Source organism: Somniosus microcephalus, chromosome 29 (assembly GCF_052327205.1).
Source record: "Somniosus microcephalus isolate GS21.2 chromosome 29, FLI_Smic_1.0, whole genome shotgun sequence".
Classification (NCBI taxonomy): domain Eukaryota; kingdom Metazoa; phylum Chordata; class Chondrichthyes; order Squaliformes; family Somniosidae; genus Somniosus; species Somniosus microcephalus.
The window spans coordinates 3,500,283-3,525,610 of NC_141015.1; the positions used below are offsets into that span (position 1 = coordinate 3,500,283).

Sequence of the window (25,328 nt, forward strand, 5' to 3'; positions counted from 1 at the left end):
GGTCCTGGTGGAACCCAAACTGGGCATCAATGAGCAGGTTATTGATGAGTACCTGCCGCTAGCACTCTCAGTGACACATTCCATCACTTTGCTGATGATTTAGAGTAGTCTAATGGGGCGGTAACTTGCCGGATTGGATTTGTCCTGCTTTTTGTGGACAAGGCATTCCTGGGCAGCTTTCCACAATGTTGGATCGATGCCAGTGTTGTAGCTGTACTGGAACAGCTTGGCTAGATGCGCGGCTAGTTCTGGAGCACAAGTCTTCAGCTCGATAACCAGGATGTTTTCGGGGCCCACAGCCTTTGCTGTATCCAGTGCACTCAGCCGTTTCCTGATATCACGTGGAGTGAATCGAATTGCTTGAAGGCTGGTTTCTGTGATGGTGGGGACCTCAGAAGCAGTCCAATATGGCTCATCCACTTGGCACTCCTGGATGAAGATGGTTGCAAATGCTTCAATCTTGTCTTTTGCACTCATTTTTTTTTTATTTTTTAAACCCCACAGTGCAGATAGAGGCCATTTCGGCCCATCGAGCCTGCACCGACACATATCCCACCCGATCCCCGTAACCCCTACACCAACACATACCCACCCTATCCCTGTAACCCCACGTATTTAATCCCCCCTAACACTAAGGGTCAATTTATCATAGCCAATCAACCTAACCCGCACATCTTTGGACTGTGGGAGGAAACCGGAGCACCCGGAGAAAACCCACGCAAACACGGGGAGAATGTGCAAACTCCACACAGACAGTCGCCCGAGGCCGGATTCGAACCCGGGTCTCTGGCGCTGTGAGGCAACAGTGCTAACCACTATGCCACCGTGCTGCCCATGTGCTGGGTTTGTTACTGATAGTGAGTGGAAAATGCAGTATCAATCCTGATTTCCCCCTATCAGATTATAATTAACAATTAGAATCTGGCTGAGAAACTGCAGAACTTCGACTCTACACATGAGATAAGGACTCAATTCCTTCCTTTATCACAGAATCATAGAATCATACAGCACAGAAGGTGACCATGTTGCCTATGCCAGCCCTTTGATAGAGCTATTCAATTAATTCTGCTACCCTGCTCTCTTCCCATAGCTCTGCAACTCCCTCGCTTCCAGTATTGATCCCATTCCTTTTTATAAAGTTATCATTGATTCTCCTTCTACCATGTTTTCAGGCAGTGCATTCCAGGTCATAAAACTCGCTGCGTAAAACACATTCTCCTCATCTTCCCTCTGGATCATTTGCCAATTTTCTTCAATCTGTGTCTTCTGTTTACCAACCCTTCTGCCACTGGAAACAGTTTCTCCTTATTTACTCTACCCAACCACTTGAACATCTCTGTTTAAACCCCCACTTTACCTTCTCTGCTCGAAGGGGAACAATCTCAGCTTCTCCAGTGTCTCCATATAACTGAAACATCTCATCTCTGGTACCGTTCTCTTAAATCGCCTCTGCGCCTCTCCAAGGCCGTGATGTCCTTCATAATGTTTGATGCCAAGAATGGAACACAATACTCCAGCTCAGGCCTAACACTTATAAATGTTTAGCCTAACGTCTTTGCTTTTCTACTCTATGCCTCTGTTTATGAAGCCAAAGATCCTGTATGGGTTTTTAACAGTTTTTAAATTTGTCCTGCCACCTTCAACGATTTGTGTACATAAACTCCCAGGCCACTCCTCATTTTTCCTCCCAATGTGTGTTAAATGTTATCAGTAATGTTTCAGCTGTGGCTCTGTGGGTATCACAGTCGCCTCTGTGTCAGATTTGAGCACATAAATCTAGGCTGACACTGCTGGAGGTGCCATCTTTTGAATGAGGCGTTAAACCGAGGTCACCATCCACTCTCTCAGGTGGATGTAAAAGATTCCACGGATTCAATACAAATAACAGATAATTTTTCCTCGAATATGGCCTCTTGAAGTTTCCCCACCACCGACGTTAGGCTGACTGGCCTGTAGTTACAGGGTTTATCCCCCTCTCGTTATTTAAACAGGTTGTAACATTTTCAGCCCTCCAGTCCTCCGGCACCACTACCATATCCAATGAAGATAGGAAGATTCTGGCCAGCGCCTGCGCTATTTCCACCATTGCTTCAATCAGCAACCCTTATACAGCCCATCAGGACAGGGGAAATGTTCTATTTACAGTGGTACAAAAAGTGTTGGATTGGAAGGGGTTAACTGAAGCTGTTTGTTCATTGACTGTAGTTAATGTCAGTCTCCAGGGGTTAACTGAAGCTGTTTGTTCAGTGACTGTAATTAATGTCAGTCTCCATGGATCCTAATTGTATCAGTGCAGGGTTCCCCTCTTCTATTAATAAGGGACTCCTTTCAATGTGTCATCCCATAGTGTCATTAAGAGCATCACCTCCGGCATTAACATGGATCAGCACGCTGCTCCACAGAGCGGGAGTCGGAATCTGAGATTAGTAGATTGGAATGTCACAACAATGGGCAGGAGTTTCATCTGGGAGTTTGACGTTCTTTCTGCATATTATGATTATCTAGGATTAGACATGCGGATCTGTTACACACTTCTGATTATGCAACACTTTTACTATCCCTTCCTCGCTGCTATTGGTGTTCCTGGTAAGTCTCTCTATCTAGCTACTAATTCTATAAATTATGGTTAATTGTATTACTGCTCTTGTCAGTTAGTTTCCACTTCTTATTGCTTTTGTCATACCAGGTAAGTCTCTGTGTCGACCTATTCACTCTGCCAACTTTTGCTGACTGTATTATTGCTCTTCTAATTTACACTCCCCCTTTGCTGCTGCTGGTGTCCCTGTTAAGTCTCTATATCCAGCAATTAGATCCGTAATCCTCTGAATCATCAATCCTGCCGACCACCACCTCCACAATATCACCCGTCTCCGCCATGCCTCAGCCCTTCCGCTGCATAAACCTTTATCCGTGCCTTTGTTAAATACAGCTTCCACTATTCCAATGCTCTCCTGGACGGCCTCCCAGTTACAAGCCTCCATAAACTAGGGCTCATCCAAAACTCTGCTGCCCGTAACCTAACATGCATCATGCCCTGTTCGCCCATTACCCCTGTGCTCGCTGACCAACATTTGCTCCGGATCTGGCTATGCCTTAATCTTAATATTCTACTCCTTAAGATCACATCCCATTATGGCCTCACCCGTCCAATTAGTCCCAGTCCCTGCACTTTTACCACATTTCTGCAAATTTTACCCCTTCAAGTATTTATCCCATTCCCCTTTTAAATTGAATTTCTTTCCCTCTGCACCTCTCCCAATCTTTCTGTCTATTTTTATTTTTCTGTTTATCTTTTTCTCGCTCTCTCAACCTCTTCTCTCTCTGTGTCTGCTGCTCATAGAACCAGAGAATGGTACAGCACGGAAGGAGGCCTTTCCGCCCATCGTGTCCATGCCATCTCTTTGAAAGAGCTATCTAGTTTATCCTACTCTTTAGCCAGAGCCCTGTAACAATTGCAACTAATTATCCAATTCCCTTTTGAAAGTTACTATAGAATCTGTTTACACCACGTACTCAGATAGTACATTCCAGATCACAACAACTCACTGCATAAAGAAAATTCTCCTCATCTCTCCTCTGGTTCTTTAGCCAATTAACTTAAATCTGTGTCCTCTGGTTACCCACCATTCTGCCATTGGGAACAGACTCACTTACTCTATCAAGACTCATCATGAAATTCAGCATCTATATTCAGTCTCCCCTTATGGAAAAGAACTAAGCTAGACATGGTGTAAACATTCTCAATTGGTGAAAGCCCAATTCCACTAAGCTGAGATGTGATTTAGCACAAGTGGTCTGGAAACAGCTTCTTCAAGGGAAATCAGAGTCAAAGCAGTGGGAGGCATTCATGGAGGAAATAGTAAGGGTTCAGAGCACATACGTTCCAACTAATAAAAAGGATGGGACCCCAAAATCTAGAGCCCCGTCGATGTCAAGGAGCATATATGGTAGGATAAGGGAAAAAAATGGAAGCTTTTGTCAGATACCGAGATCTGAATACTACAGAAAGCCAAGAGGAGTATAGAGAGGGCAGGCTGAAATTAAAAGGAAATTAGGAAAGCAAAGGGAGGGCATGATAACATATTGGCAATTAAAATCAAGGAAAACCCAAAGATGTTTCATAAATACAGCAAGAGCAAGAAGCTAACTAAGGTAAGAATGGGGCTTATTAGAGACCAGAAAGGTCATCTGTGTGCGGAGGTGGAAGATGTGGGTAAGGTTCTTAATAAGTACTTTGCGTCCCTCTTCAAAGAAGAGAGGGATGGTGCAAACATTGTATTTAAGGAGGAGTGTGAAATATTAGATGAGATAAACATGGTGAATAGGAAACATTAAGGGGTTTAGCATATTTGAAAGTGGATAAATCTTGAGGCTCTGATGAAATCTATCCCAGGCCACTAAGAGATACAAGGGAGAAAATAGTGGAGCTTCAGACCATCATTTTACAATCCTTCTGGCGACAGGTGTGGTGCCAGAGGACTGGAGTACAGTTAACCTTGTTTAAAGAAAGGGATTTGCCAATTACAGGTCATTCAGCCTTACCTCAGTGGTTGAAATGTTGTTGGAAAAATTCTGAAGGACACTAAAAATCGGCATTTAGATCGCGCGGATTAATCAAGGACAATCAACATGAACTTGTTAAGGGAAGGTCATGTCTGGCTAACTTGATTGCATTTTTGAGCAGATGACGAGGAGAATTGTTGAGGATACTGCATTTGATATAGTCCACATGGATATTAGCAAGCCTTTGACAAGTTCCCACATGGCAGGTTGGTCAAAAAAGTAAACGCGCATGGGATCCAAGGGAAAGTGGCAAGATGGATCCAAAATTGGCTCAGTGGCAGGAAGCAAAGGGTAATGGTCGATTGGTGTTTGTGTGACTGGAAGGCTGTTTCCAGTGGGGTTCCACAGGGCTCAGTACTAGGTCCCCTGCGTTTTGTGGCATATATCAATGATTTACACTTCAATGTTGGGGCCATGATGAAGAAGTTTGCTGATGATAGATAAATTGGTGGTGTGGTTGATAATGAGGAAGAAAACTGTAGACTGCAGGAAGTTATCAATGGGCTCGTCAGGTGGGCAGAAAAGTGGCAAATGGAATTCATAGAAACATAGAAACATAGAAGATAGGAGCAGGAGTAGGCCATTCGGCCGTTCGAGCCTGCTCCGCCATTCAATGAGATCATGGCTGATCATCCAAATTCAGTACCCTGTCCCTGCCTTGTCCCCATATCCCTTGATCCCTTTAGCCTCAAGAAATATATCCAATTCTTTCTTGAATATATTTAATGAACTGGCCTCCACCGCCCTCTGTGGCAGAGAATTCCAGAGGTTCACCACTCTCTGGGTGAAGAAATTCCTCCTCATTTCAGTACTAAATGGCTTACCCCTTATCCTTAGACTATGAACCCTGGTTCTGGACTCCCCGGCCATCAGAAACATCCTTCCTGCATCCAGTCTGTCCAGACCTGACAGAATTTTATAGGTTTCGATGAGGTCCCCTCTCAATCTTCTAAACTCCAGTGAGTATAAGCTCAATCATCACAATCTCTCCTCATACGTCATTCCTGCCATCCCAGGTATCAGCCTGGTGAATCTTCGCTGCACTCCCTCCATGGCAAGAACGTCCTTCCTCAGGTAAGGCGACCAAAACTGCACACAATACTCAAGGTGCAGTCTCACCAAGGCCCTGTACAACTGTAGCAAGACATCCTTGTTCCTGTACTCGAACCCTCTTGCTACGAAGGCCAACATACCATTTGCCTTCTTAACCGCCTGCTGCACCTGCATGCTTTACCTTCAGTGACTGGTGCACAATAACACCCAGGTCTCTTTGCACTTCCCCTTCTCCCAATCTATTGCCATTCAAATAATAATCTGCCTTCCTGTTTTTGCCACCAAAGTGGATAACCTCACATTTATCCACATTATAGTGCATTTGCCATGTTTCCGCCCAATCCCCCAACCTGTCCAAATCGTACTGGAGTTTCACGACATCCTCCTCACAGCATAGCCTCCCACCCAGGTTTGTGTTGTCTGCAAATTTGGAGATATTGTATCCAATTCCCTCGTCCAGATCATTAATGGGCCAGACATTCCAGGCCAGAAGCGTGAGTGCGCTCGGTGTACTCACGCTTCTGGCCGTTGGAAATGCCGGCGTTCAGCAGGAACAGCGCATGCGGGGAACGCCGGCATTTCCAGACCTCGAGCGCGTGCAACTGCACAGGCAGCGCTTGCGCAGTGAACTTCGTGGATTTCGTTCATGAAATCCGTGAGGGTAGATACATAGATACATAGAGATAGGAACAGGAGTAGGCCATTCGGCCCTTCGAGCCTGCTCCGCCATTCAATGAGATCATGGCTGATCTTCGTCTGAGATCATAGCTGATCTTACCAGTTCAGTACCCCGTCCCCGCCTTTTCTCCGTAACCCTTAATCCCCTTAGCCTTCAGAAATATATCCAATTCTCTCTTGAAAATATTTATTGAATTAGCCTTCACAGCCCTCTGTGGCAGGGAATTCCACAGGCTCACCACTCTTTGAGTGAAGAAATTCTTCCTCATCTCTGTTTTAAATGATTTGCCCGCTATTTTTAGACTGTGGCCCCTGGTTCTGTGCTCCCCGGCCATTGGAAACATTCTCTCTGAATTCAGCCTGTCCAGGCCTGCCATAATTTTATATGTTTCGATGAGATCCCCTCTCAATCTTCTAAACTCCAGTGAGTACAAGCCCAAACTATTTAATCTCTCTTCGTAGGTCATTCCCGCCATTCCAGGTATCAGCCTGGTGAATCGCCGTTGCACTCTTTCCATGGCAAGAACATCCTTCCGCAGATGGGGCGACCAAAACTGTACACAATACTCCAGATGCGGTCTCACCAGCACCTTGTACAGCTGTAGTAAGGTATCCCTATTCCTATACTCGAACCCCCTTGATATGAAGGCCAACAAAGCATTTACCTTCTTAATCGCCTGTTGCACCTGCATGCTCTCCTTCAGTGACTGGTGCACAAGAACACCCAGGTCCCTCTGCACTTCCCCATCTCCCAATCTATTGCCATTTAGATAATAATCTACCCTCCTGTTTTTACCCCCAAAGTGGATAACCTCGCATTTATCCACATTATAGTGCATCTGCCACGTATCCGCCCATTCCCCCAACCTGTCCAAATCACACTGTAGCCTCCTGACATCCTCATCAGAGCCCACCCCTCCTCCTAGTTTAGTGTCGTCAGCGAATTTGGAAATATTGCATCCAATTCCCTGATCCAGATCATTTATATATATTGTGAACAGCTGGGGTCCCAGGACAGATCCTTGCGGCACCCCGCTGGTCACTGCCTGCCACTCCGAAAACGAGCCGTTTATTCCAACTCTCTGTTTTCTATCCGCCAGCCAGTTCTCTATCCACGTTAATACTTTGCCCCCAATCCCATGAGCCTTAATTTTGCATGATAATCTTTTGTGTGGAACCTTATCGAAGGCTTTCTGGAAGTCAAGGTACACCACATCCACTGGCTCTCCCCCATCTATTCTACCAGTTACCAGTCCTCAGAACTTACACTGAAAAAAAGCAAGTGTAAAGTGGTTCATTGGCTGCGGAGGAAGATATATTTTATCGTGGAGCTTTTGAAATGCAATATTTTTGTTTGGGAAAGGGAGGGAAGTTATTTTAAGAAATTTTAAGTAAGTTTTAAAGTTAAATTTTTTTTTTTTTTTAAAGGGTTTTCAGAACGGTAGGTAGAAGGAGCATTTGTGGCTGTGTGAATGGAATGTGAGAATGAGTTATGTATGTATGTCCACATATATTCCTTTACGTATATGTATGTATGTTTTATATTCCTTTACTATGAATGTATGTTTTTAATTATGATTTTCCAATAAGTTACTTTCTCTGAAAGTCATAATTAAATAATACATTCATACACATAAGTAAAGGAATATATACATTACACGCAAAGGAATATATACAGACATACATACTTTCAGAAGCTCCACGATAAGAAATATCTTCCTCCGCAGCCTCTGTAGCAACTGTACCCATGCTTTTTTCATGTGTAAGTTGTAATGACTGGACCTCACTGAAAGCATTAATGAAAGCGGCGAATTATACTGCGCACGCGCTGCATGTGCAGTCGCACGCGTTCTGCCCCTGAACCCCTTCGTTCAGAGGACAGGAAATGCTGGTTTTCCCCACATGCACTGTGCATGCTGAAAACCGGCATTTCATCCGGCCAGATGCGTAAGTACCCCGACCGTACTAGCGCATTTGGAAGGGAATTATTGGGCCAACATTTTACATGTCAATAAAATAAAAAATTTAACACTTGCACGACTTGCCCCCTCGCATCTGCGACTGAGGGTCCAAGGAGGTGCATTGCGCAAGAGGTCATCATCGGACGTATCCTCACACCGTTCCCTTTGGGGAACTGTATGAAGTGGTGGAAGGATTTATGGCCGTGATTAACGCTCATTCCGTGACCGTAACCATCTTTGAACCAGCCATTAGGGTGGTTAGTCCTATGGCGGGAGGGTTTTACAGGCTCCCACAACCCATCTGAGGGGGGGGGGCCACCAACACCCACGGACGCAAGTATCCCGCTGGATGTCCACCCAGAATTTAAAGTTGGAGCTCCGACTCCACTTGCCGGGACTGTCTGGAGTGGGGTTCAAAACCCTACTCCTTCTGGCCCAGCGGAGGGGATGCTTACTGCTACGCAAAAGGCCCACTCCGCACAAAAGGTGACACCCATACGTTTCCTGCGCCTTTTCCCTCCCCGTGACTGGAGCCCTATGCTGCCATTTCACGTTGCTAATCGGATTGGGCCTTTGTCATAGCGGTAGGATCCCCGCCGCTGGGCCAGATCTGGGTAGGGTTTCGAACCCCGCTCCAGACAGTCCCGGCAAGTGGAGTCGGAGCTCCGGCTCTAAATTCTGGGTTGACATCCAGTGGGATATTTGCGTCCGTGGGTGTGGGTGGCCCCCCCTCCTTGTATAGCTTGTGGGAGCCCGTAAAACCCTCCCGCCATAGGACTAACCGCCCTAATGGCTGGTTCAAAGATGGTTACGGTCACGGAATGAGCGTTAATCACGACCATAAATCCTTCCACCACTTCATACAGTTCCCCAAAGGGAACAGTGTGAAGACACGTATGACGACGACATTGCTAAATAAATAAATGGAATTAAAAAAATTCTTTTAGGGCTTTTAAAAGTCTTTAAATTGCTTTAATTCTCTTTAAAACTACTTCAGATTACTCAAAATAATGTAAACATTTTAAAAATTTTATAAAAGTTACCAAAATCTTGAAAAAACTTCCAAAAACCTATTTAAACTGCTGCTTTGCATGTAAAAAAGCAAAGCAGCTTGACAGAAACATTGGGGGCGTATCCAGTGAAACTGAGACCTCAAGGGGCGTGTCTCACTTACACTGCATGCTCCTGGGTCCGCGCTGGCTGCACTCCTGGGCGGCGTGACGTCATACGCTGCCCGGGATTCTTGTTTCAGTTTCTGGAAGTGCAGGCGTCCCTGGAGCTGATTGGCAGGAGCGCGGGGTAAGTGCAAATACGGGGCTTGCACGCGCTGCAAGCCCCGTTCTGGAATTTCTGGCCCAATATATATTATGAACAGCTGGGGTCCTAGGACCGATCCCTGCGGTACACCACTAGTCACTGCCTGCCACTCGGAAATTGATCCGTTTATTCCAACTCTTTGCTTTCTGTCCGCCAACCAGTTCTCTATCCAAGTCAATACCTTGCCACCGATCCCATGTGCCTTAATTTTGCACGCTAATCTCTTATGTGGGACCTTATCGAAAGCCTTCTGAAAGTCCAAATACACCACATCCACTGGTTCTCCTTTATCTATTTCACCAGTTACATCCTCAAAAAATTCCAGTAGATTAGTCAAGCATGATTTACCTTTTGTAAATCCATGTTGACTTTGTCCGATCCTGTCATTGAAATGTGAGGTAATGCATTTGGGGAGGGTTAACAAGGCAAGGGAGTATACAATAAATGGAAGGGCAATGAGAAGTATAGAGGAACATGTATGTCCACAGATCCCTGAAAGTAGAGGACATGTAGGCAGGGTAATTAAGAAGGCATATGGCATACTTTGCTTTATTAGCCAAGGCACAGAACATAAGAGCATGGTGGCTATACTTGAACTGTATTAAACACTAGTTAGGTCACAGCTAGAGTAGAGATGACGAGAATTGTTTTCACCCAGAGGGTGGTGTGGATCTGAAACTGACTGCCAGAAAGTTTGCTAGAGGCAGAAAACCTCATCAGATTTAAGAAATACATGGATATGCACTTGAAGTGCTGTAACCTACAGGGCTAAGGTCCAAGAGCTGGAAAGTGGGATTAGTCTGGATAGCTCTTTGTCGACCGGCGCAGACAGAATTGGCCAAATGTTCTCCTTCTGTGCCATAAATTTCTATGATTCTATAATTCTATGATTTTTAACCTTTGCTGCTTTAAAAAGAACAATCGCAGCTTCTCCAGTCTCTCCACATACCTGAAGTCTCAGGTCCCTGGTACCATTCTGGTAAATCTCCTCTACACCTTCCCTAATCCTTGACATGCTTGCCAAAGTGTGGTGCTCAGAATTGGACACAATACTTCAGATGGGGCCTAACCAATGATTTATAAAACGTTAGCATTTATTCCTGGATATTGTGTGGAGTTTGCACATTCTCCCCATGTTTGCGTGGGTTTCCTCCGGGTGCTCCGGTTTCCTCCCACAGTCCAAAGATGTGCGGGTTAGGTTGATTGGCTATGATAAATTGACCCTTAGTGTTAGGGGGATTAAATACATGGGGTTATGGGGATCGGGTGGGATATGTGTCGGTGCAGGCTCGATGGGCCGAAATGGCCTCTATCTGCACTGTGGGGTTTCTGTGATCTGTGATCTCTGTGATTGTTACTCTGTGACTCTGTTTGTAAAGCTAAGGACTCCGTATGCTTTATTAACAGCTATCACAACCTTCAAAGATTTGTGTAAGTACTCCCCAGGTTTGTCTGATCGTGCACCCGCTTTAACATTGTACCAATTAGTTTACATTGCCTCTGCTCTTACTTCCTGCCAACATGTATCTTCTCACCCTTCTCTGTGTTAAATTGTATCTGCCATGCAGTTGCCATTTCACCAGTCTGTCTATGTTTTCCTGAAGTCTGTTACTTTCCTTCGCATTGTTTATTAACATTTCCGAATTCGAAATTATGTGCTGTATACCCCATTCAATGGCATTGATATATATATGCAATGAGCAATGGGCCCAAAACCGGCCCCTGGGGAACACCAGTGTAGACTGAGTCTGAAAAACAACCGTTTACCATTACTCTCTGCTTTCAGTCTCTTAGTCAATTTCCGAGCCATGTTGCCACTGCCACTTTAACCCCATGGGATTCAATTTAGGTATTATGTGGGACTTTATCGAGCACCTTTTGAAAGGATAGAAACATTGGAAAGTATGGGCAGTAGCAATCATAGAATCATAGAATTGGTGAGCCAAGTTGTGAGGCAATTTGTGTAGGCAACAGGAGTAAGATTCTGATCACAGGCCTCGCCTGGTATAAATCAGTGAATTACAGAATCATTGATTGTATTCCTGTTTTATTATTTCTAACTATTTGATCTCAGGATGTGGGTGACACTCTCAAGGCCTGAATTAATTGTCCATCCTTATTTACACATGGGAAATGGTGGGCCTTCATCTTGTGCCGCTGAAGGCCGTGTGCTGAAGGTGCTCCCACAACACTGCATGAAGATGAGAATTTTAAATTGAGGCTTTCCGGACCGGGAGCCAATGTAGGTCAGCGAGCACAGGGGGTGATGGGTGAACGGGACTGGGTGTGAGCACAGGGGGTGATGGGTGAACGGGTCTCGGGGTGAGCACAGGGGGTGATGGGTGAATGGGTCTCGGGGTGAGTTAGGACACGGGGCAGTGAGCACAGGGGTGATGGGTGAACGGGACTGGGTGTGAGTTAGGACACGGGGCAGTGAGCACAGGGGTGATGGGTGAACGGGACTGGGTGTGAGTTAGGACACGGGGCAGTGAGCACAGGGGTGATGGGTGAACGGGTCTCAGTGAGCACAGGGGGTGATGGGTGAACGGGTCTCAGTGAGCACAGGGGGTGATGGGTGAACGGGTCTCAGCGAGCACAGGGGGTGATGGGTGAACGGGTCTCAGCGAGCACAGGGGGTGATGGGTGAACGGGTCTCAGCGAGCACAGGGGGTGATGGGTGAACGGGTCTCAGCGAGCACAGGGGGTGATGGGTGAACGGGTCTCAGCGAGCACAGGGGGTGATGGGTGAACGGGTCTCAGCGAGCACAGGGGGTGATGGGTGAACGGGTCTCAGTGAGCACAGGGGGTGATGGGTGAACGGGTCTCAGTGAGCACAGGGGGTGATGGGTGAACGGGTCTCAGCGAGCACAGGGGTGATGGGTGAACGGGTCTCAGTGAGCACAGGGGGTGATGGGTGAACGGGATTTGGTGCGAGTTAGGACACGGACAACAGAGTTTTGGATGAGGCAGAAATGCTTGTAATTAATTTTAGTTATAGCTCATATCTCCCCACCCTGCGAGCAATCTGTCTCGGATGATAACAAATGACCCTGAATGGGTTGAGTCCAACCCTTTGAGAGGCAAAGTCTGAGTCCAATTCGTCAGCACGCTGTGACAGTTGATATCTGCGACGTCAGCAGACAAGGGCCAAGAAATTCCACTCGGGCGGTGCCGCTAAATGGGTGGTATCGGATCGGTCGCCCGTTACACGCAGTGACTGATATTCAGTTCCACTGCAGGCAATGAAAGATTTCTATGGCTTCAATTTTTAACACTACTTTTCCAGGAAAGGTTTCTCCGTAACACAGTGAAGCCACATCTGCATCAAAGAATTAGTCTCAGTAATCCTGCACCATCAACACCCTTGTGGTCCAAAAAATCATGGCCCCTGTTTAAAAAAAACTCCATTCTGGCTCTTCTTAAGAGCTCAAGGGTTTAATTTTATAACATGTAATGAACACCTAAACAAGAGAGCGGAGCCACAGCCAGTGACACAGAAACATTCACACAGGCTTTTTAAAAAGGCAGGGACAGTCACACAGGCTTTTACAAGAGCATGGACCAGTCACACGGGCTCTTTAAAGAGACAGGCCCAGTAACACAGGATTTTTAAAGAGACAGGACCAGTCACACGGGCTTCTTAAAGAGACAGGACCAGTCATACAGGCTTTCTTAAATAGACAGGACCAGTCACACAGGATTTTTAAAGAGACAGGACCAGTCACACCGGCTTTTTAAAGCGACAGGACCAGTCACACAGACTTTTAAAGAGACAGGACCGGTCACGCAGGCTTTTAAAGAGACAGGACCAGTCACGCAGGATTTTTAAAGAGACAGGACCAGTCACACAGGATTTTTAAAGAGACAGGACCAGACACACAGGCTCTATCTTTGTAGTTGTTGCGCAGTCATCACGGGAACACACTTCTTTGGATTAAAAATGGAGACAAGAGGCTGGTGATCAGTCAGCAAGGTGAATTTCTGCCCGTGCAGATAGTGATTGAACTTTTTCACTCCCCACACTAGGCTGAGGGCCTCCCTGTCAATCTTGGCGTAGCTATGCTCGGCTGAGGTTAGTGATCGTGACGCAAAGGCTATTGGCCTCTCTGAGCCGTCCGAGAATTTGTGTGACAGCACCGCTCCAATGCCGTAGGGTGACGCATCACATGCCAACCGAAATGGTAATTGTAGTGTATGTGCCTTTAAGTCAGAAGTGCTTTTACAGCTTCTGTATACTGTAGTACCGGCAGTGACCACACCGGTATATAAGCTTTGCGCATGCCTCTGTACCCCCAGTCTAGAGATTACCCTCCTCCAGTAAAGTCCTGTTATTAGTTAATGTTCAGCATCTGTGTGATTATTGAATAATAGCATATCCACTGAACCATGGATCCAACAGTGGCGACGAGTGTCGATTCGAATCTACCTGCAACAGAAAAAAAAAAAATAGTCGAGGCCAGGAACAGGGGCGTCGAGCACGAGCAACCGCCCAGCAGTCAGGCAGAGATCCAACTTCACAGGGGAGGCTGTGGAGAGCCGGGCTTGGTTCCCCAGCCACAATGAGCAGTAAGAGACTGACAACAGGTCCAGCGCAGACCCTTCCCGAGCAGCGGCAGCTGGAGCTGACCGACGGTGGAGAGAGAGCCGAGCAGCGTCGACGGGGTAAGACAGAGGGTGAAGAGCGCAGGGCGCAGCCGGGGGTTGAACACTGAGTGGCAGCGAGGAAAATAAAACAAACCGGAGAGAGAGAGGGTAAGAAACAGCCGGGTTCTGGACTGAGCAGCGTCGAAAAATATAAAAAGAAGAACGCGCAGAGCACAGCCAGTGCTCACAGGCTGAACACGGTCCGCGGGGCGAAGAAAGGGGAGACGCCATTGAGCCACGGACAAGAAGGAAGAGTGCGGGAGGCGCCATTGAGCCACGGAGAAGCAGGGAGAGCACGGGAGATGCCATTGAGCCGCGGAGAGAAGGAAGAGCGCGGGAGACGCCATTTTTAGAAGCCGCAGCGGAGAAGAAGGGCGAGCGCGGGAAGGAATGAAAGCACGGGAGACACCATTTTGTGCCAGCAGAGAAGAAGGGGAAGTGCGGGAGGCGCCATTGGTGATAATTAACGCACACCCAAGGATGCCGAAGAGTGGCAGTATCTCTACGTTCGACAATGAAGTCGAAGATTGGGCGACATATGTGGAACGTATTGAGGTGTACTGCAGGGCGAATGAAGTGCCAGATGCTAATAAAGCACTGGTTCTGTTAAATTCCATGGGTGCAAAAACTTATGGGTTACTGCGAAATCTAATAACCCCAGAGAAGCCGGTAAACAAGAACTTTGAAAGCATAGCAGAAATCCTACAGGACCACTTAAACCCCACACCGCTGCTGATAGCAGAATGATTTAAGTTCCATAAAAGGAACCAACACAAAGACGAAAGCAATGCTGAGCACCTAATGGAACTGCGCAAGCTATCGAAACACTGCCAGTTTGGAGCGGGACTAGCAGACACGTTAAGGGACAAGTTTGTGTGTGGGCTACAAAGTGAAGGAACCCAGAAAAAGCTTCTATCAGAAAAGGACCTTACGATGGACAAAGCTTTCAGTATGGCAGTATCACACGAAGCAGTCGCAAGGGGCGCTGCAGAGATACAACGGAGACCGCAAGAATATGGCACCAATGAAATGTCCTATGGAACAGGGAAGTGCTATCGCTGCGGCAGAACAACACATGACCAGAAAGATTGTTGGTTCAAGGACCAAGTGTGCAGACAGTGTGGGAAAGCAGGACACATAGCAAGAGTCTGCAGGTCTGGGAAGAAAACCAACAGTAAGAAATCTCCACAGGAGAAGTACAAAAAGGGACACCAGGTGATGGACAGTGGTCAGATGAACAGAAAAGTGACACAGACTCCGGAAGCAAGGAGCTGGGTTGTCTGAAACTACATAAGGTAACCGAAATGGAGGATCACCAGACTATCTGGGTTACACTCAAGATAGACGGAGTCCAAGTGGAAATGGAATTGGACACAGGGTCAGCTCTAACAGTCATAAATCAAAGAGACTACAAGCGGCTATTTTCACACATACCCTTGAAAGCTACAGAGATTGTCTTGAAGACGTATACTGGGCAAAAAGTCTACCCCAAAGGGAAAATAAGGGTGAAAGTGACATATAAAGGCCAGGAAATACCTAAAATGGATATATATGTATTGCCAAATTGAGGACCACCACTGCTAGGACGTGAATGGATCCGGAAGATACAATTAGATTGGCATTCCATACAGGCACTGAAGGTTGAGGCCAAAAAGGATGACGACATCACACCTGGACGACTGTCAAAAATGCTAACTGACGCAAAAGAAGTGTTCCAGGAGGGATTAGGAACACTAAAAGGAACAACAGCAATGATTAAAATAGAGAAATAGAGGAAAATGCAAGCCCAAAGTTTCTGAAGGCCAGACCAGTGCCTTATGCGATCAGACCAGCTGTTGAAGCAGAGCTGGAAGGGTTGGAACGTTCAGGAGTACTGTCCAAAGTGGACTGGGGCGAGTGGGCTACACCCATCATTCCTGTAATGAAGAGGTCGTTGAGTAATACGCTTGGGGAACCAAAGAAGGTCCGCATCTGTGGGGATTTTAAGGTGACAGTGAACCCAATCCTTCATACGGTGCAATATCCGCTTCCACGAATTGAGGATATTTTCGCCTCGCTATCTGGAGGTAAACGCTTCACCAAAATTGATCTAGCCCAGGCGTACTTGCAAATGGAGGTAGAAGAAGCTTCGAAACATTACCTTACAATCAACACTTATAAAGGTCTCTATCAATACAACCGGCTGGTGTTTGGAGTAGCCTCAGCTCCGGCTATCTGGCAGAGGGCGATGGATCAGGTCCTGCAAGGGATTCCAGGGACCCAGTGTTATTTGGATGACATCTTGGTCACGGGCGAAAATGACGGTGATCACCTCGCCAACTTGGAGAAGGTGCTCACCAGATTAAAGGAGTATGGGCTACGAGCTAATCGCCACAAGTGTGAGTTTTTCCAGAAACAGATCTCGTATTGTGGCCACGTCATCGATGAAGAGGGGTTACATAAGTCCCCTGACAAGATTGAGGCAGTAGTCAAGGCTCCAGCACCGGAAAATGTGTCACAACTGAGGTCGTTCCTCGGGCTGGTAAACTACTAACACAAGTTCTTACCAAATTTGTCTACGGTATTACACCCGCTGAACACTCTACTACAAACAGGGGTACCATGGAAGTGGGATGACGAACGTAGAGGAGCTTTCCAGAAGTGTAAAGAATTGATCACATCAAAAGAATTGATGGCCCATTTCAACCCAGCACTACCAATTCGTTTGGCATGTGATGCATCACCCTACGGTATTGGAGCGGTGCTGTCGCACAAATTCCCAGACGGGTTGGAGAGGCCAGTAGCCTTTGCGTCTCGGTCACTAACCTTAGCCGAGCACAAATACACCCAGATTGACAGGGAGGCCCTTAGCCTAGTATGGGGAGTATAAAAATTCAACCACTATCTGCATGGGCAGAAGTTCACCTTGCTGACTGACCACCAACCACTTGTCTCCATCTTTAATCCTAAGAAGGGCGTTCCAGTGATGACTGCACAGCGGTTACAAAGATGGTCCCTGTTTCTAGGGGTGAATCAATATGAAATAGAATATAAAGGCACGAAACAGCATGGGCTATCGCGCCTGCCATTGCCTACTGTGGAGGAAGCACCAGCAGTGGACCCTATCGAGATATTTTATTCGTCAATAATTGAACGATTGCCAGTAACAAACGCGGATATAGAGAAGGAGACCCGCAATGATCCGACGCTGTCATGGGTATATGAATTGACGGTGAGGGGATGGCCAACACATGGCAAATCACTGTTGCCAGCATTCTCATCCAGAAGAGAACAGCTGTCAGTATGCCAGGGGACAGTGATGTGTGGATCCAGAGTGGTGATTCCACCCAAGTTAAGGGAGAGAGTGCTAAATGAGCTACATGAAGGTCATCTGGGGGGAGTGAAAATGAAAAGCCGTGCTAGGGCTTATGTGTGGTGGCCGGGAATCGATCAACAAATCGAAGACCTAACTAAGAGCTGCTTAGGATACCAGAAGGTCCAAAATGCACCACCACATGCCCCTCTACACCCAATGGGAGTGGCCCTCCTCTCCATGGCAACGGGTGCATATTGATTTTGCTGGTCCATTTATGGAATCAATGTTCTTAATAGCAGTGGATGCTCATTCAAAGTGGCCTGAGGTGATAAAAATGTCTTCAACCACTACCGAGAAAACGATTGCAGTCCTACGGACCATATTTGCCAGAAACGGTTTGCCAGAGCAGATTTGCTCTGATAATGGACCACAGTTTGTGTCCGATGAGTTCCAAAAATTCATGAAAAGGAAAGGGGTAAGGCATTACACATCCGCCCCATATCATCCAGCCACAAATGGATTGGCTGAGAGGTTCGTACAAACCTTTAAGATGGCGATAAAGGCCATGTGCGACGATGAAATTCCACTACAGCATAAGATGGACATTTCTTATTAGCCTACCGAAACGCGACACATGCAGTTACCAACCAGACCCCGGCCATGATGTTCTTTAACCGAAGGTTGAGATCTCGTCTGGACTTGCTCAGACCAAATGTGCAAAGAAATGTTGAGGACAAACAATTCCAGCACATCAATGAGAAGCCGACAAGGAGCTTCAATGTAGGGCAACCAGTCTTGGCCCGTGACTATCGAACAGAGAAGTGGCAACCCGGAATGATATGTACAAGGCAGGGGCCATTAATGTACACAGTGGATGTCGGGGAGAACATTATGAGAAACCACGTCGATCTGACCTTAGCATCACAGGAACGCGTCAACCCCATGTCTCGAGTACCTGGGGATGACCCCGACATACCGGTAGCATCTACTTCAGACCCAGTAGCAGTGGAACCCGATGAACTACCCGATGAAAAGGGGTCAGAATCGCCTCTGCACCAAGAACAAGTACCTCTGGAAAGGCGCTATCCCGAAAGGGTCAGGCAGCCACCCCAAAGACTGAATCTATAAATGGACTGTTGTTGTTTAATGTACATGTTAAAAATGTTAATTGTTATTTGAATATTAGGGGTATTACTAATCTAAAAGGGGAGGAATTGTAGTGTATGTGCCTTTAAGTCAGAACTACTTTTACAGCTCCTGTATACTGTAGTACCGGCAGTGACCACACCGGTATATAAGCTTTGCGCATGCCTCTGTACCCCCAGTCTAGAGATTACCCTCCTCCAGTAAAGACCTGTTATTTGTAATGTACAGCATCCGTGTGATTATTGAATAATAGCATATCCACTGAACCACGGATCCAACAGTAATGCTGGGTTGTAATGGGCCAATACCTCTTTCGATGTGATTAGTGTTTTGCTCTTCTGTAAAGCTCATCTACATTCGTCACTCCACTTCCATGGCACCCCAGTTTGCAGTAGGGTGTTCAGTGGGTGTAGTGTTGTAGACAAATTTGGCAAGAACTTATGGTAGTATTTTACCAGCCCGAGGAACGACCTCAGTTGTGACACGTTTTCCGGTGCTGGAGCCTTGACCACTGCCTCAATCTTCTCTGGGGACTTATGTAACCCCTCTTTATCGATAACGTGGCCACAATACGAGATCTATTTTCTAAAAAACTCGCATTTGGGGCGGTTAGCTCGGAGCCCATATTCCTGCAATCTAGTGAGCACCTGCTCCAGGTTGGCAAGGTGATCACTGTCATTTTCGCCCGTGACCAGGATGTCGTCCAAATAACACTGGGTCCCTGGGATCCCTTGCAGGACTTGTTCCATTGCCCTCTGCCAAATAGCCGGAGCTGATGCTACCCTGAATACCAGCCGGTTGTATTGGTAGAGACCTTTATGGGTGTTGATTGTGAGGTATTTTTTTGATGGTTCTTCTACCTCCATTTGCAGATACGCCTGGGCCAGATCAATCTTAGTGAAGCGTTTCCCTCCAGATAGCGAGGTGAAAATATCTTCAATCCGCGGAAGTGGACATTGTACTGTGTGAAGGACCGGGTTCACTGTTACCTTAAAGACCCCACAGATGCGAACCTTCCTTGGTTCCCCAGGCGTGCTGCTCAACAACTTTTTCATCACAGGGACAATGGGTGTAGCCCACTCACTCCAGTCTACCTTGGACAGTACACCTGAACGTTCCAGACTCTCCAGCTCTGCTTCGACGGCTGGGCGGATCGCATAAGGTACCGGTCTGGCCTTAAAAAGTTTTGGGCTTGCGTTTTCTTCCGTTTTAATCATCGCTGTCATGCCTTTTAGTGTTCCGAGTCCTTGCTGGAACACTTCGTTTGCATCAGTTAGGATCTTTGACAGTCGCCCAGATGTGACGTCGTCATCCTTTTTGTCAGCCACAGTCAGTGCCTGTATGGAATGCCAATCCAGTTGTATTTTCCAGATCCATTCATGTCCCAGTAATGGTGGTCCTCCATCTTGTAATACATACAGGTCTAGTTTTGGTATTTCCTTACCATTATATATAACGGTCACCCTTATTTTTCCTTTGGGGTAGACTTTTTGCCCGCTGTGCATCTTCAAAATAATTTTTGTTTCTCTCAAGGGTATGTGTGAGAATAGCCGCTCGTAGTCCCGTCGGTTTATGACTGTTAGGGCTGATCCTGTGTCCAATTCCATCTTTACCTGGACTCCTCCTATCTTCAGAGTGACCCAAACGGTTCGGTGATCCTCCGTTGTGATCACATTATGTAGTTTCAGACAACACAGCTCCCTGCTTTCGGAGTCGTTAACACTCTTTTGTTCATCTGAACTATTCTCCGTCATCTTATGTACCTTCTTGTACTTTTCTTTGGTAGGTTTCTTATTGCTGGTTTTCTTTCCCGACCTGCAGACTCGTGCTATGTGTTCTACTTTTCCACACTGTCTGCACACTTTGTCTTTGAACCAGCAATCATTCTGGTCGTGTGTTGTTCTGCTGCAGCGATAGCACTTCTCTGTTCCATATGACATTTTGTTTGTGCCATATTCTTGCGGTCTCTGTTGTATCTCTGCAGCGCCCTGTGCTGCTGCTTCATATGATACCGCAATGCTGAAAGCCTTTTCCAGCGTAAGGTCCTTTTCAGATAAAAGCCGTTTCTGGGTTCCTTCACTTTGAAGCCCACACACAAACTTGTCCCTTAAGGTATCTGCCAGTCCCGCTCCAAACTGGCAGTGTTTCGATAGTTTGCGCAGTTCTGTTAAATAATCAGCATTGCTTTCATCCTTATGCTTGTTCCGTTTGTGAAACTTGAATCTTTCTGCTATCAGCAGCGGTGTGGGGTTTAAATGTTCCTGTAGTATCGTTACTATGTCTTCAAAACTCTTTTCCATTGGCTTTGTTGGGGTTACTAGATTTCGTAATAAACCATACGTCTTTGCACCCATTAAATTTAACAATACCGACGCTTTCTTGTCATCTGACACCTCATTTGCCTTGCAGTATACCTCCATTCGTTCGACATATGTAGTCCAATCTTCGACTTCATTATCAAATGCGGTGATACTGCCACTCTTCGGCATTTTGGGTGTGGTTTAAAATGGCGTCTCCCAATGGCTTAAAATGGCGTATCCCGTGCTTTCCTTCCTCCCCCGCTGCTGCCAACGCCACTCCCGGCTGTTCTCGTGACAATGGCGGCGCCCTGTTGGTTTCGCGCGCTTCTCCTGCGCTGCTGCCAATGCTGCTCTCGGCGGTCCTCGTGGCAATGGCGGCACCTCGCGGGTTTCTGCGCGTCTCTCTCTCCCTCTCTTCGACGCTGCTCGGCCCCTGAACAACGGCGGTGCCCTGTGCGCTCTGCCCTCTCTCTCTCTCCCCCGTCGATGCTGCTCGGCCCTTTGCTGTGCCGCTCGGTCGGGCTCTAGCCCGCCGCTGTCCAGGAAGGGTCTGCGCACTACCTGTTGCCAGCCCATTTCGCTGGACCACCTCGACTGGAAAGCCAAGCCTGGCTCTCGACAGCCTCCCCTGCAATTCTCGAGTCTCTGCTGGATGACTGGGCGGTTGCCCGTGGTCGACGCCCGAGTCTCTGGCCTTGACCTCCAATCCACTGACCTCCAGGAACGAATCCCCGGGAGGTGATGCAGAGTTGCAGGTAGGTTCGAACTTGCCTTGTCGCCAATGTTGTGTCCGTGTATAATAAGACAAAGACTGCAGGAGAACGGTACAACAGGTGTTTACTCAACGTGGCTCACACGGGAACTGATCTGTACAGATTACTACTCAGTGCTATATACAGGTGTGGTCACTGCCGGTACTGTAGTATACATGAGCTGTAAAAGATAGTTCCCCCCTTAAAGGTATATACATTACATCACACCGGCTTTTTAAAGAGACAGGACCAGTCACACAGGCTTTTAAAGAGACAGGCCCAGTCACACCGGCTTTTTAACGAGACAGGACCAGTCACCCAGGCTTTTAAAGAGACAGGACCAGTCACACTGGCTTTTTCATTAGACAGGACCAGTCACACCGGCTTTTAAAGAGACAGGACCAGTCACACTGGCTTTTAAAAGAGACAGGATCAGTCACACAGGCTTTTTAAAGAGACAGGATCAGTCACACCAGCTTTTTAAGGAGACAGGACCAGTCACACAGGCTTTTTAAGGAGACAGGACCAGTCACACCGGCTTTTTAAGGAGACAGGACCAGTCACACCAGCTTTTTAAGGAGACAGGACCAGTCACACCAGCTTTTTAAGGAGACAGGCCCACTCACACAGGCTTTTTAAGGAGACAGGACCAGTCACACCAGCTTTTTAAGGAGACAGGCCCACTCACACAGGCTTTTTAAGGAGACAGGACCACTCACACAGGCTTTTTAAAGAGACAGGACCAGTCACACAGGCTTTTAAAGAGACAGGCCCAGTCACACCAGCTTTTTAAGGAGACAGGACCAGTCACACCAGCTTTTTAAGGAGACAGGCCCACTCACACAGGCTTTTTAAGGAGACAGGACCAGTCACACCAGCTTTTTAAGGAGACAGGCCCACTCACACAGGCTTTTTAAGGAGACAGGCCCACTCACACAGGCTTTTTAAGGAGACAGGCCCACTCACACAGGCTTTTTAAGGAGACAGGCCCACTCACACAGGCTTTTTAAGGAGACAGGCCCACACACACAGGCTTTTTAAGGAGACAGGCCCACTCACACAGGCTTTTTAAGGAGACAGGCCCACTCACACAGGCTTTTTAAAGAGACAAAGCACTGCAAACAAAAGAGCCTAGGGATTTCTCTCAGGCGGAGGCACAAAGCGGGCGGTATCAAATCCGAAATTCCGACTGGAAATTCTCATATCAGTCCTTACAGATTATTTGAACATTAATGTTCGTTCACAGATTCTAATCTTGTACTGAATATGATGGCTTAGAACCTGCTTATTTTCCAGACGTTTAGTTGTAATATGTATACATGTCCTTAATATTCAAAAATGTTTAAACAGTTATTAGAATTAATAGTGTCTTGCCCACAGGTCATCCTTCTGTCTACAGATAGTAATACGTAACACTCTAGACTTGTGCCTAGTCGGTGTTGGAGATGTTTTGGGGAGTCAGGAGGTGAGTTACTCGCCGCAGAATACCCAGCCTCTGACCTGCTGTAGTAACCACTGATTTATGTGGCTGGTCCAGTTGTGTTTCTTATCAATGGAGACCCCTAGGATTTTGATGGTGGAGGATTCAGCGATAGAAATGCCGTTGATTGTCAAGTAGAGAATGTTAGACTCTTTCTTTTTGGAGGTGGTCATTGTCTGCCACTTTTGTGGAGAGAATTTATCATAAAGATACCGGGGATGAGGGATTTCAGTTATGTGGGGAGACGAGAGAAGTTGGAATTGTTCTCCTTATAGCAGAGAATGCTAGAGGGAGATTGAATAGAAGTGTTCAGAAAGATACAGTAAGAAAGGAGAAACTGTTTCCACTACTTGCCATGTCATTACCAAAATGGCACAGATATAATTTAATTGGTAAATGACACAGAGGGCAGATGAGAAGAACTTTGGTCATGCAGTGAGTTTTTATGATGTGCAATGAATGCTGAAAGTCTGATGGAAGCAGATTCAGTAGGCTAAGGTCGTAGCACTCTTGGCTCTGAATCAGAAGGTTGTGGGTTCAAGTGCAATTCCAGCGACTTGAGTGCAACAATCTAGGTTAACACTCCAGTGCAGTACTGAGGGTTCGCTGCAGAGACTCCGGTGCAGTACTGAGGGTTCGCTGCAGAGACTCCGGTGCAGTGCTGAGGGTTCGCTGCAGAGACTCCAGTGCAGTACTGAGGGTTCGCTGCAGAGACTCCGGTGCAGTACTGAGGGATCGCTGCAGAGACTCCAGTGCAGTGCTGAGGGTTCGCTGCAGAGAGGGAGGGGCAGCACTGAGGGAGCGCTGCAGAGACTCCGGTGCAGTACTGAGGGAGCGCTGCAGAGATGGAGGGGCATTACTGAGGGAGTGCTGCAGAGAGGGAGGGGCAGTACTGAGGGAGTGCTGCAGAGAGGGAGGGGCAGTACTGAGGGAGCGCTGCAGAGAGGGAGGGGCAGTACTGAGGGAGCGCTGCAGAGATGGAGGGTCAGTACTGAGGGTTCGCTGCAGAGATGGAGGGGCATTACTGAGGGTTTGCTGCAGAGATGGAGGGGCATTACTGAGGGAGCGCTGCAGAGATGGAGGGGCAGCACTGAGGGAGCTCTGCAGAGATGGAGGGTCAGTACTGAGGGTTCGCTGCAGAGATGGAGGGGCATTACTGAGGGATCACTGCACTGTCAGAGGGGCAGTACTGAGGGATCACTGCACTGTCAGAGGGGCAGTACTGAGGGATCACTGCACTGTCAGAGGGGCAGTACTGAGGGAGCACTGCACTGTAGGAGTGGCTGTCTTTCGGATGAGCCGTTAACCCAAGGCCCTGTCTGGTATCTATGGTGGACCTAAAAGATCCCATGGAATTATATCCAAGAAGAGCAGTAGAGTTCATCCCAGTGCTCTGGCCATATTTATCTCAATCAACATCACTAAAGCAGATTATCTGTTCATCATCACATTGCTGTTTGTGGGAGCTTACTGTGCGCAAATTGGCTGCGCTTTTCTTACAATGCAACAGTGACAACACTGCAAAAGTACTTCATTGGCTATAAAGCGCTTTGGTACATCCAGGGGTGGTGAAAAGCACTATATCCAAAAGGTAATTAGATATATACTTGAAAAGGAGAAATTTTCAGGGCCATGGGGAAACGGTTTAATTGTTCACTGCCATTCGCAACAGGACATGACAGTATTGAAACAGTCTGATTTGTTGGTTGTGGGATCGCTTGGCTCTGTCTAATTTCCATTGATCACCGTGGTAGTGGCACATGATACGATAGACAATGTCCTCAGAGTGAAAGCGAGACTTATTCTCTACAAATATTGTGCAGTACCAATAACATCATGAACAGATGCCAATGCAGTAGGTAGATTGGTTTGTGAGGATGAGGTCAAGCAGGCTATTCTCCGATCTTGGTCCTCCCAGGACCTGCTGCAATCTCAGTCTGGCAGCTGTGATCTTCAGGGCTCGGTTAATGATGGTAATTCCGAGCCACTCTTGGTGATGGACATTGAAGCTTCCCCCTCCAGACCCAGAGTGTAATTTGCGCCCTTTCTGCTCTCGGTGCTCCCATCAACTGGTGTTCAGCATGAAGATGTGCCGATTCATCACCTGTGGGAGGGCAGTAGGTGGCAATCCGCAGGATG

The 25,328-nt window shown here is 47.2% G+C and overlaps 1 pseudogene; it reads left to right on the forward strand.

The window, feature by feature from the left end:
- The first annotated feature begins 2,259 nt into the window (after window positions 1-2,259).
- The window catches only part of LOC147098200 (putative G protein-coupled receptor 139), a 49,165-nt pseudogene continuing 26,096 nt past the window's right edge, over window positions 2,260-25,328 (forward strand).